This window comes from Arachis hypogaea, chromosome 15, assembly GCF_003086295.3.
Source record: "Arachis hypogaea cultivar Tifrunner chromosome 15, arahy.Tifrunner.gnm2.J5K5, whole genome shotgun sequence".
Taxonomy (NCBI): Eukaryota; Viridiplantae; Streptophyta; class Magnoliopsida; order Fabales; family Fabaceae; genus Arachis; species Arachis hypogaea.
This window is the reverse complement of record NC_092050.1, coordinates 51,911,589-51,920,364: the sequence shown is the minus strand read 5'-3', so window position 1 is coordinate 51,920,364 and position 8,776 is coordinate 51,911,589. Positions and strand designations below refer to the sequence as shown.

At 39.2% G+C, this 8,776-nt stretch overlaps 1 non-coding gene across 1 annotated transcript; it reads left to right on the top strand.

The window, feature by feature from the left end:
- Window positions 1-8,207: 8,207 nt before the first annotated feature.
- On the top strand, window positions 8,208-8,314 carry LOC112753765 (small nucleolar RNA R71). Its single transcript, XR_003178133.1, has one exon. It is a non-coding gene; the product is annotated as a small nucleolar RNA R71 (small nucleolar RNA).
- Window positions 8,315-8,776: the final 462 nt, after the last annotated feature.

The window sequence follows — 8,776 nt, the reverse complement described above, 5'->3', positions numbered from 1 at the left end:
TTGATTTAGTTTCTTGCACTTTCAGATTCCTTGCATGTTAAGTTTAGTAGTTTAAATTCTTGCTCATGACTCCTAACCCCAGAATTCTAACCAATATTAATGCACATGTTTGCCTATTCTCTTGAGGACGACTGAAAGAGGAAAACCGTTAGCTAAGAATTTCTTCTCGATTAGAGAAAATAACTTCGTTGCAAGTATATTTCCCAACCGACTAGTAATGCTCAAATTAAATTTTAAAGATTTTTGGTTGTCACAAGTACAAACCCCGATGAAAATTAACCGAGGTATTTAAACCTCGGGTCGTCTCACAAGAAATTGCAATGAAGTGCTCAATTATTGGCTATGAAGATGCAAGGGGGTTTGATTTGAAATTGGCCAGAAAATATAAAAGTAAGAAAGTAAATGACAAGAATTAATAAAATAAAGGAAAGAACTCTTGGCTAGATGATTCATTCAAAAACTATCTCTTAACGATTTCCTACCGGCAAGTGCACCGGATTGTCGTCAAGTAAAAACTCACTGTAGAGTGAGGTCGAATCCCACAAGGATTGGTTGGTTGATCAATGTTAATTGGAGAATTGTTCTAGTTAAGCAAAATCAGAATTGAGTTAAGATTGCAGAAAGTAAAATTGGCGGGAAACTTAAATTGCAAGAAATTAAATGAGAGAAATTAAATTGCAAGAAATTAAATGGGAATGGGGATTAAGCATGAAATTAAAGAGCAGATTGTAAAAGAATGCGAGGATCAGAGATGGGGATTCATTGGGTTTTGGGAGATATTGAACTCTCCAGATCAAATCACTTTTATCTCTTCCTGAATCAATGCATTTATTGACATTGCTTGGCAATCTTATATGATTGGATCCCAATGTCTTGGCTCACCAATCTCTCTAAGCATGAATAATTGCCCAATGTCTTGATTTAATTGCTCATGGAAAGAGTTGAAGTTCGGTCACTAACTATACCACACAAATTCATAGATCAAAGTATTGGTAGGATTAAATGTCACAATATCCATCCAACCCCCAATCCAATCCAATGTGAGAAAGCAATCCTAGCATGAATTCTTCATTCCTCTCTCAAGGATCCGAAGAATTCCAATTATGGATAGCTTCTCTCTCAAGACAACTATCCAATTGAATTAAGATCGAAAGCTTTCTAACAAAAATCAAGAGAAAAAAAGAAGAAGAAGATGAAAATTACTATTGATCCATTGAATTACAATAGAGCTCCCTAACCCAATGAATGGGGTTTAGTTGTTCATAGCTCTCAAAGTTGAAGTAAAAGTTCTTTCTAACTTAAATACTAAGCTATTTATACACTTTCTTCCATTGATCTTCAATCTCTGAATTGGGCTTTTGGCCTTGATGGAATTGGGTTGAAGTTGCTCCAATTTGTTTCCCTTGATGTTGAGAAGAGATCTGTTTGAATTTGCAAGGTTCTGGTGCTCAAGTTGGAGTCAACGTTTGATGGCCAACGTTGACTCAAACGCCTTTCTTAAAAACCTGATAGATTTGCTGTCATTGGCGTTTGACTCAACGTTGGAGTGCCAACGTTCTTCTTCCCATGCGTACGTGTGCCTTGCGCGTTTGCGCCCTTGGGATCAAAATGCGTATCCACGCGTTCGCGTGCTGCACGCGTGCACGTGGATGCAAAAACCTCATTTCCAGTTTTCAAAACATGTAGAACAGTGTTGGCCTCAGCGTTAGACTGGCAACGTTACCTCCAACATTGGCCTCTCCACGCGTGCACGTGCTGTACGCATGCGCGTCGATTCTAAAAAGTCAAGCCCGCGCGCATGCGCCGTGGACGCGTGCGCGTCGTTGCGCCTTTTCAAATCCAAAATTTTGAGATCAGAATCGCAAACGTTGGCCACCAACGTTTGAGGTAGCGTTTGGGGTCCAACGTTACCCATCCACGCGTACGCATCAGGTACGCGTGCGCGTGGATTGTCAAAATATCCAATCCATGCGTACGCATGTAGCACGCATGCGCGTCGCTGCAGTTTATCAAAATCTTCAGAAAGCACATTTTATCACAACGTTGGGGTAACGTTGGCTTGCCAACGTTTCCTCAAACGTGAGGACCAGCTAATTATGCAGAGAATGACTCTGCCTCCCTTTCAACGTTGCTTCTTCTTCATCTTTTCATGCTCCTTCTTCAACTTCCTTCCATGCCTTCCTTCACCTGTCATCAACCAACACATGCATCAAAGCCTTGCCAAAGTCATGAGAGTTCTCATCATTCTTAGCAAACAAGTAATTATAGCATAATTCTCATGAAATTGCATCAAATTAACCCTAGTTGGGTGATTCTAGGCATGCATGAATTTTTACCCTAATTGCTTACTTATAACTCAAAAAAGTGCATAAAATCTATTAGAAACAAAGGAAAAAAGGCTAGTTAAGCTAGCCTAAGATGCCCTGGCATCACAACACCAAACTTATGTCTTGCTTGTCCTTAAGCAAGTACTGAATTCTTGAGAAGAAAGAATGAAACAGAAGGTGATGTTCATATCAGCAAGTCATTATTAGTAGTTCATGGGGTTTTATGCAGACAGTGCAATAACTCACTTCTTATTTATCTTTAGAAATAGACTGTCTCCCTTAAGCATCAACTGACATACTGCTATGACCTCTTATTATTCACTCATCCTTGGTAATTGCTTTTCTTTATTTTCTTTTTCGGTAAACTTATTCTTTGATTCTAGCAGCTCAGTGTCATATGTTGTAACAGCTTCTTAACTTATTTGCATTCAACACATATTCACTACAGACACTTGGCTCACAATTCTTCTTAAGACATTGGTGCCGAGCACCTCTTGGGGTTACTAAATGCCTTGTAACTAGGTTGCTCTTGATAGTGGAATTTTGGTTGATAATCCCGGGTTAGTTAACCCAAGTTTCCAAGTGTTAAAAAACTCCATAGAACCTAATCATCCAAGCAGATCCTAGTACAAAGACACCACATGCATATGTCCTAAGGTCCAAGCTATTGGTGTCTAGCCTTATTATTTGCTTCTTTCTGATTTTGTTGCCACTTTTGGATTTTCTATTTCTTTCTTTTTATTTGTTTTTCTTTCATCCAAGGACTTTTGTTTGCTAATATTCATAGACAGCATGCTAGTTTACACTAAAAAGGGGAACAATTTATCCTTTTATTCATTATAAGTGAGCTACTACATAATCAAACATATATATCACCACTTACTGTTGTTTCACTTCATGCTAAAAAGGAACTCTTCCACTTCTTGTTCAAACATTTCTTTTATTCAAATTGAAAAGACTCAGGGGACAAACAAGCATTTGAACTAGTGAAAGTGAAAACACACACACCTAGGCTAGCATACTTATTGCAAAATTAAACACTACAGAATGCAAAATGACTTAAACTAAAAGGTGACTATTAACTAAAATAGACATGTTCTTTCTTTACTGAATAGAGTAACCAAGGAGCAAGTCCACCTTTTATTTTTTATCATGTTTGTCTTTCTTCTTCTTCTCGCTTGCTTGCTTACTAGTTTCTCCCTTGCCTTTTCCCCTTAGTTTTGTCCAGAATCCAGCTTTCTTCATTGTGTCTTCCACTCTGTCTTCAAGGCGTATTGCTTTGTCTACTTCTATGTTACTTCTTTCCTTAAACTATTGATCATAAATTGGAAATGCTGGGTTCAGATTATGTAGATGTTCCGCAATGTAGTTGAGCTTGATCTGAGAATTTATGTTGTAATCAGCTTGAACTTCATATCTTGCATCCTAAAGAGTCGTGAATTCCTTGAAAGCTCCCATATTATCAACTTGAAGTTGGGCCAGCTGGTTGAAAGATCTTTGAAATTGTGAAGCTTGTTCTCTTTGCATAACTAGAGATTTTGACTCAAAATCTCTCTGCTGGCTCATGATTCTCAACTGAAGCTCCTCTTATCTCTCTTGAGCTCTCATGTATTGTGAATGGAATTCTTCTTGTTTCTCTTGAACTCTCAGGTACTGTTCAGATAGCCTTTCAATTGCTTCTTGCAACCGGCCCATGTCCATGTTGGTTTGTGGTTGGAATTATTGCTCTTCTTCTTGTTCTTCTTCATGTTCTTCTTCCTCACGTGGTTCTTCTCTCCTTTGCCTCATTTGTGGTCTTCGACTTTGTTGTGCCTCTGTGACATTCATCATCCTTTCGAGAGTCATTGGCATGCATGGATGCAGCCATATTAGGTTTGCATCCTCCAGTGGTACTCTAGACTTCATGCATAACCGCATGATGGTGCTGGGGTAATATAGCCAGGCTTCAGCAGAATTTTTCTCTGAGATCTTTTGAATATCATTTGCAATGATCTCGTGAACCTTTACCTCTCCTCCCACCATTATACAGTGTAGCATGACGGCCCTTTTCTTGTTAACTTCTGAAGTGTTCATTATGCCCAGGATTGATCTCTTTATAAGCTTATACCAACATTTTGCCTCAGAAATGAGATCTCCCCTTTTTAAGTACTTGTGCCCTCCTTGAGTATCGCTCTCCCAGTCAGTATTAACCACACAGTTATCACTAGAGATTTCATCATAATCTGGGTTCCCATTCAATCTTTCTTGGTATCCCGGCACATCAAAATGCGCTGACCTTAGTCCTAAGACCTTCATAATGGTCTTCGGACTAAAGTCTACTTACACTCCCCGTACAAAACTCTTGTACGTTGGTGCTTCGGTCATATCCAGGCTTGCAGTGTTAGCATAAAACTTTCTTATGATGTTTGCATTAATCCTGGTGATTGGTGAGGTTAGCTCTTCCTATTTCCTCTTTTTGATCTTGGCTCTTATTTCTGGGCATCCATTCTCAGGTAGCTGGAAAGGGATTTCTGGATATATCTTTTTGTCGTTCATCCACCCAAGTTATATTTGGCGGAACCATGATCTGAACTTCCATTGGTCATAGTCATTTCCACTTTCCTCAGTAACAGGTTCCTTTCCTCTCCTTCTTTTGAAACTTGAAGAAGATGTCATGCTTTCCTTGATGGTTACCCGAATGGAGGTTGAAGGTTTATGAAGAGGGGTGACTAGTGTGATGTACTCTTGATGAAAAGGTGGTTTGATGGCTAGGTACTGTTGTGGAGACAGGTGAACGAGGATGATTTATTGCACATAAACATGGTTGTTGGGCTTTGGCTTTAAAGAACACAAGAGTTGAATTTGTTTAGAGTACAAGAAGTATGAACATTTTGGTTCATATGCACGGTACAAGTAAAGCCATTTATAGTAAGCTTTAATGAAGAATGGATGGTTGGGATTCTTTCGGATAGGTTATGAATGAAGGGTGTGCATGCAAGGTTGAATGAAGACAAAAGTTGCCTCTCCGTTAAGCATATCCCTCTTCTCAAGGTGTTCAGATTTTAATTCCAAAGAAGCACCCTTCCAACCATGTGATTTACTTTTTGTCCTCATGCTATCTTTATCATCCATTGCCTTGTCCCTTTCATTAAATAGTTCTTCTACTCACCTAACTATCATAACAAGACAAAAGAAGTAAGTACTAACAAGTGGCGGCAAGAGAACAATTAATACTTAAAGCTAAAAATTTGACTAGCATTCCTTATGCTTGTTCAACCAACCGTGACTCCTTTTGTGCTCTTATATATAGTCTTGGAGGACACAAACTTAGTGTTTGGCTAAATGGTTCAAAGTCTTACTTCCTTTAAGTATTGTCATTGAGATCTCAAGGGGATTAGTGTCACTTTTGGTTAAACCATCATGAGAAACACTTTATTTTTCTATTTCTCAACATGAACTAAAAATTATAAACATGGTTGCACTTTCATGAATTTCAAGACTCAAAAGAATAGAACACCAAACTTAATGTTTGGATATATATTCCAAGAAACACATGTCAAAATGGCAATATGATCATCATTTATTTGAAAGATATCTTAGTGTGCCTGTAGGCACACCAAACTTAGAATTTGACCATATGCTTCACAATGTCATGGATAGTTGTCAAAATTGTATATGAGAGCTTGAATTCATGTTAGAGCAACAATTATTATTCATACTGAAGCATTAAAAATAAGGAAACTAAATCATGGGCTGCCTCTCATGGAGTGCTTCTTTAGCGTCATTAGCTTGATGGTTGGTTTACTGTTATAGTGGTTCGTAATGCTTCAAATCTTCTCCCCTCACAGTGAATCTGTCACCATTTGATTCTTTAAGAATTTCTACATGTTCCAATGAGAGGATCCTATTGATTGTGTAGATCTGAGGTAATTGAGATGGTATCACAGGCAGGTGAGAAGGTATGAGTACATGGTGGGCTGACATAACCTTGTCACCCAGTGAAAAATCCTCAATAGGAATTTTCTTATTCTTCCATCTCCTTGGTACTTTCTTCCCCATTTTCCTCTCCTCTTTAAGTTGTGCTTCAGAAGTTCTTGTGTTGAATTGATCCTTATTGATTAATTCCCTTGGTTCCTGTTGTTTCAGCTTCTCCTCTAGTATCCTTATTTGCTTCATCCCTTGAGCTTCTTGTTTATCTACCCATGAAAGCTCCAAAGGCTTGACTAGTGGTTCATTACTGTTCTTCTTCAAAGAGCTCTCAATGTGTTCTTCCCTTAATTCCTTGCTCTCTTGCTCAAACTCATTCGTGGGCTTGAAGACATGGAAAATGAGCTGCTCATTATGTATTCTCAGTATCAACTCTCCTTGTTCTACATCAATGAGTGCTCTACCAGTGGCCAAGAATGGTCTTCCTAAGATGATAGGGTGAAGATGGCTCTCTTCTATGTCAATCACTACAAAGTCAGTAGGGAGAAAGTAATTTTCCACTTTGACCAGTATATTTTCGACTACTCCTTCAGCTTGCTTTTGAGTCTTGTCTGCCAATTGGATGATTACATCTGTGGGCTTAAGCTCATTAATTTTCAATCTTTTCATGAAAGACAGAGGCATCAAATTTATGCTGGCTCCCAGATCACAGAATCCTCTATCAATCAGTATATCTTCTATAGCACAGAGGATGTGAAAGCTTCTCGGATCCCCTTTCTTTATGGGTCATAATGCCTTCTGATTGATAGTACTGCATTCCTTGTTCATCACCACTGTTTGGCCACCTTTCAGGTTACTCTTTCTAGCTAGTAACTCCTTCATCCACTTAATACAAGTAGCATCTGTTTGAGGATTTCGAGGTAGGGAATGTTGACATGAAGATTCTTAAATACATCAAAGAATCTGGTATATATTCTCCCTTTCTCACTGCCAATGAGTCTCTGTGGGAATGGTGCTTGTGCCACATATGGTTGAAGGGTTTTTTTCTCTTCTGGTTTTCTCCTTTGAGTAGGATCAGTCCTTTGTTCAATCTCTTCTTGCTTCTTCTTTTAAGTTCTTTGATTGCTAATTTCTTCCTTCCAAACCTCCTCACTTGCAAGGTTTATTGCTTTACATTCTTCCCATCTCACATTTTGTGTTCCTCCTCTTGGATTCTTCTCAGTGTCACTTGGAAAGCCATCCGTGGACTTTGGAATCTGTTGCGATAGTTATCCCACTTGCGCCTCAAGCTACTTGATAGTTTCTCCTCAACTTTTCATGCTCGTCCTGACTTCCTCTTTGAATGTTTTCTTATCTTCAGACTCACTACAGCGGTTTTCAAGCATAGCTTCGATCTTGGAGAATCGGTCATCATCAGATGGTGAATTGGAAGTGGGGTGTTGAGGCTGATATGGTCTTTAGTTTGAGTGTTGATGAGTGGAGTTATTATAATGGTTTGGATTGTGAGGTTTGTAGTTTTGGTTTTGATTTTGTTGGTTTCCCCACCCAAAGTTTGGGTGGTTCTTCCAACCAGGATTGTAAGTTTTGGAATAAGGGTCATGCTCTTGTCTTGTAGAATGCTCAATGTAGTTGACTTCTTCTTCTTCAGTGTTTGGCTCTTCTGGTGCTGACGGTTGGGTGTCGATTGCTACTACTTGGCTTGCTTCCATCTTCTTTGTGAGATCTACCAATTGCTTGGCAATCATCTTATTCTGAGCCAGAATTGCATCCATGTTGTTTAACTCCATGACTCCTCTGTTGTTACTTCTCTCAGAGGTATAAAAGTACTCATTTTCAGCCACTGTTTCAATGACATCGATGGCTTCCTCAATGGTCTTCTTCTTGTTGAGTGATCCTCGAGATGAGTGGTCTACAGCCTTCTTGGATTCATAAGAAAGTCCTTCATAAAAGATATGCAATTGTACCCACTCATTAAACATATAAGGGGGACATCTCCCTGTCAAATCCTTGAATCTTTCCCATGCTTCATACAAGGTTTCACCATCCTGCTCTCTGAATGTTTGAACCTCGGCTCTCAGCCTATTGACTCTTTGTGGAGGATAGAACCTTGCCAAGAATTTGTTAACTACATCTTCCCAAGTTGTGAGGCTCTCCTTCGGAAATGACTCTAGCCACTTGGACGCTTTATCCCTTAGAGAGAAAGGGAGTAAAAGCAGCCTGTAAGCATCAGGATGAACTCCATTTGATTTCACTGTGTCACAGATCCTTAGGAATTTAGTGAGATGCTAATTAGGGTCTTCCTAGGCACTTCCTCTAAAAGAATAATTGTTTTGAACTAGTGCGATGAGCTGTGGCTTCAATTTGAAATTGTTGGCCTGGATAGTTGGCTTTCGAATGCTGCTACCACAGTTTCCTGGGTTTGGATTGATGTAGGAGCCTAGAACTCTCCTCTCCTGTCCAGCTTGGTTAGCTGCACCTTGATGATCCAGAAAATTGACGGTTTAGAATTCACAACTGGATTCTCGTTGTAATATAGTTTCTAA